We start from the raw sequence: 4,036 nt of genomic DNA, 5'->3' as shown, positions 1-4,036 counted from the left end.
TTGCCGTTGAATAAGGCTGCGAAAGCCTCTCTGGAGAAGACACAAAGATGCTTGCAGCTATTCAGTCCCAGAAATGGGGAAGGAGATGCAATTCTGTCCAGCCAGAATACAAATCCTCCCCATCTGTGGATCTTCTCCTGCTTCCGAGAAGTCAAAAACCTGATGGATCAACTCACACAGGGGTGATTCTGCCACCACCTACCGGCAAGAGGAACAAGAGCCACTGGCCCGACTTGGCACAGGGCAACACCATGGCAGCCCGCATCTCACACCTCCCCGCTGATTCAGGCTTGCGTGAGGAACTGGAAGACAAAATAAAAACAGGAGGGAGTAAGGCAAAGTCAGCAACACCTTTATCAGGCTTTCTCACAATCATTTTGGGAGTTCTGGCCCTCCCAGCACAGCCTCCCTAGAAGGATATTCTCCGGTACTACCTTCTCAGTGCCTAGAGGCAGACATCTTCTGTTCTGCCAGTTAATCAGGCCTGAGAATCCTCTCTGGAGAAGACACAAAGATGCTTGCAGCTATTCAGTCCCAGAAATGGGGAAGGAGATGTTTGGTTCGTGCCTGCCATGTGAACCTGCACAGGAACAAGTCACATTTACAGGGCACACCTTCTCGCCACCATCTGCTATTTTCAAGGAGAGGCTTCCCTGATTTACGACACATCCTCTCTCAGTGAGGGTTTGGTACAATTCCAGGGTACGTTGCCTGCCCTCAAACCAGAAAGAAAGCATGACAGGTACCAGGTTCCTTCGCTTTTGGGACTACATCTGCTACCCCTGCCTGCTCTTAGAGGGGCACAATGAGCTGGCTGGAGGCTCCCGAGCAGGATTAGGGGTTCATAGGAATCCCTGCAACCTGAGCAGCAGGTTTCCATTTTATGCTCTGTCAGCTTATAGCTCTCAAATCCCGCTATCGCAGAGCAGCTGAATACGTACAGGGACTCGGAGCACAATTTGATCACCAGAACAAGAAAGGAAATCTTTTCTTTGAGAAGTATTCCTCTCATTATTAGAGCACAGAGGATATATAAATATTTACGGATGCATAAGTTAGAAGAAAATGGTGGGTCTGCTACAAAATCCTGTTTGCTAGCACATGAGAGCAGTATAAATTCCTCCTCAATAATTCTACTTAACCTCCTCTGCAGGGAGCAGGATTTGCAGCTAGCACAGCAAAATGAAGAAATCAGTTCAGATGCATACTACATACTCATATCTATACCCCCCCCAAGGAACTAGTCATTACCATCTTCAAAATATTTCAATACAGGATAAAGTAATTCAAATAAAAAAAGTATAATTTAGCACTTAAAAAAAGCTCAATGCCTGAAGCAGCCTCCTCCAGAGGGAACCTCCACCATAAAGCTTGGCTATAAACAGCCACGCTCACCTGGTCCCAGCACTGGTGACGGTCTAAATTTGGGCAAGACATTGGGCTGAGGAACTGTAGAGGCCTCTCCTAACTAGAATTGCCACAAATATGCAACCACCCCTCTATTCGAGCCTGGAAACCTCAGTAGCACACCCTACTTCCAGTGAGCAGCTCCGAGAGTATCATGGGCATGCTGATACTTTGAAAAGGCTTCAAAAGCAAAATTCTGGGAGCGTTAGGGGTTCTTCAGCTCCTGCCTTATAAGCAAAGAGAAATAAAACTTATTTTACTTGCCAGCACAGCGTGGAAGTGCTGCCCTCATCGTTGCAGACGAGCGCTGGAGCGGCAGCGCCGTAGTCGGGTCACCGTTACCGTGCTTGGTGAATCACAGAATCATAGAATTGTCAGGGTTGGAAGGGACCTTAAAGATCATCTAGTTCCAACCCCACCACCATGGGCAGGGACATCTCCCACTAGATCAGGCTGCTCAGAGCCCCATCCAGCCTGGCCTTAAAAACTTAAAAACTGGGAGGCTTCCACCCCCTCTCTGGGCAACTTGTGCCAGGGTCTCCCCACCCTCATGGGGAAAAACTTCTTCCTCACGTCCAATCTGAGTCGACCCATCTCTAGTTTTAAGCTATTCCCTCTAGTCCTATCACTACCTGACACCCTAAAAAGTCCCTCCCCAGCTTTCTTGTAGCGCCCTTGAGATACGGGAAGGCCACAATAAGGTCTCCTCAGAGCCTTCTTTTCCGCAGACTGAACAACCTCAGCTCGCTCAGTCTGTCTGCACAGGAGAGCTCAGCAAGTCCCCAGCACCCACCCATCCTCCTCTGGCTGGGAAGCCACCAAGCTCCAGGTAGGAAAGGTGAGGAGCACATTTCCAGCCCAAAGCCACCATGTCCAGGATAGGAAACCCTGCCTGTTTGTAAAGGTCACATCCACATTATCAGTTGTGTTTTCCCTGGGACTCATGAACAGCTACCACCTACCTACTCCTGCACAGCATTTTTCCACCCCTAGCCCTCTCAGTAATCTAGAAAACAAGATCAATAAGCTCCTCGTCAATTAAAAAATGGAGAAAGGGAAGCACAGAATGGACCAGCGTGGCCAAAGCCACCAAGCAGGTGAGCAGCAAAGCCAGGAGCCTCTGCCTCCAACAAAGGAGCCTCTCGGCAGGCAGAACCAGCGAAGGATCACTCCGAGGCCGGCTGAGCAGGAACAAGGACATTCATGAAAGCCACAAATCAGCCCCGGCAGCGTCAAACTGTGCGGACAGCGGCGAGACAGGTGTCTGCTCGGATTTGCTCTGAGCAGAGCTCAGCGGTTCGGATATTTCTCCTCTGCAGGGTCACGCGACGCGCTCAGCGGAGTTGGGTACCCACGGCCACGTGGGCGGGTCGACACCGTAGATGCTCAGCACGGTCACCAAAAAAACCTTCTCCCAACAGCTTTGTCCAATGTTGGCTAAACCACCGCTGTTCTCATCCAAGAGCAAGGGATAAGTGACAAGACTAATGAGAGATTGCGTTCTCTGCATGCAACTCTGGTTCTCACAGAGGGGAATTTTCACACTGTGACCTTGAGCATCACAAAAGAGATGGAGGAAATAACCTGAAATGAAATTTGGGGAACAGACTGCCTAGTACAAGAGAAAGGTGTGCACACATCACCAAAACTCCCGGTGGTTTAAAAGCAGGAATACAACGAACAGCATAAGTGTAATACACAGCCAAAGCAACAACCGGGGGAAAAAAATAATAAAAAAGCCAAGCCTGGAAAGAGCCGGCAATGTACCACTTTTCTATTTTAAACCAGACTGCATTAAAACCCAAGCAGCTTAATAAAGCAGTGCTTTGAGGGTAAAAGCCAAGCTTCCCCCGAGAGCTAGCAGTTCATTTTGTCAATACTCAATACGGAGCTCACGTTTAAACAAACACCTATACGCAAGGGCCGGTTCCATCTAGTGGCATGAGTAAGAAGTTTGCTCATGTTCGTAGCACTGAGCCGCCAAGAATGTGAAGTAACAAGATCAAAGCCACCCTAGGGTCTTGCCCTACATAAACAACATAATAAAAAGCAAGCAAGACAGATGGAGAGAAGCTATCCCTGCACTACCTCAGTGATTTCAGTGCCTATTTATAGGTACAGAATGAGGCTCCTTACAACCCAGCTCTAACACAACCATCAGCTTTTTTGCACTCCAGTCGAGGACACGATATCAGACCCATTTCAAAAGAGAAAGGCCTGGCAGCAGGCAGGTAAACACTCTGCAAGCTGCTTTTATTTCTTATTTTTCTTTCCTTTTCCTTAAAAACTCCCCCTTGCACAACAGCACACCAAACTGGAGTTGGGACTTGGAGTCCCTGCACACATCTGTGCGACCCAAAACTCTTGTCATGACTTTGAAGCCCCCCAGGGACAGGGCAGTGAAGGCCACCACGCTGAAGATGCAGTTCCATCAACTCTCCCCTCAGCTTTCCACATTACTGCACGTATCCGTGACTGCGCATCCACGTTTTGTCACTGCACAGGCAATAAAATCCTTCCCATTTTTTCCTACAGCAACCTGAGAGGAGAAGAACCCACTAACAGAACAGCTCCTGGAAAAAAAAATAAAAAAATCAGAGACCATCAGGGGCTTACGTGTAACTGTTCT

The sequence above is a fragment of the Apaloderma vittatum genome, unplaced genomic scaffold (assembly GCF_000703405.1).
Source record: "Apaloderma vittatum isolate BGI_N311 unplaced genomic scaffold, ASM70340v1 scaffold857, whole genome shotgun sequence".
In the NCBI taxonomy this organism is placed as follows: domain Eukaryota; kingdom Metazoa; phylum Chordata; class Aves; order Trogoniformes; family Trogonidae; genus Apaloderma; species Apaloderma vittatum.
Note: the sequence above shows the minus strand (reverse complement) of the source record.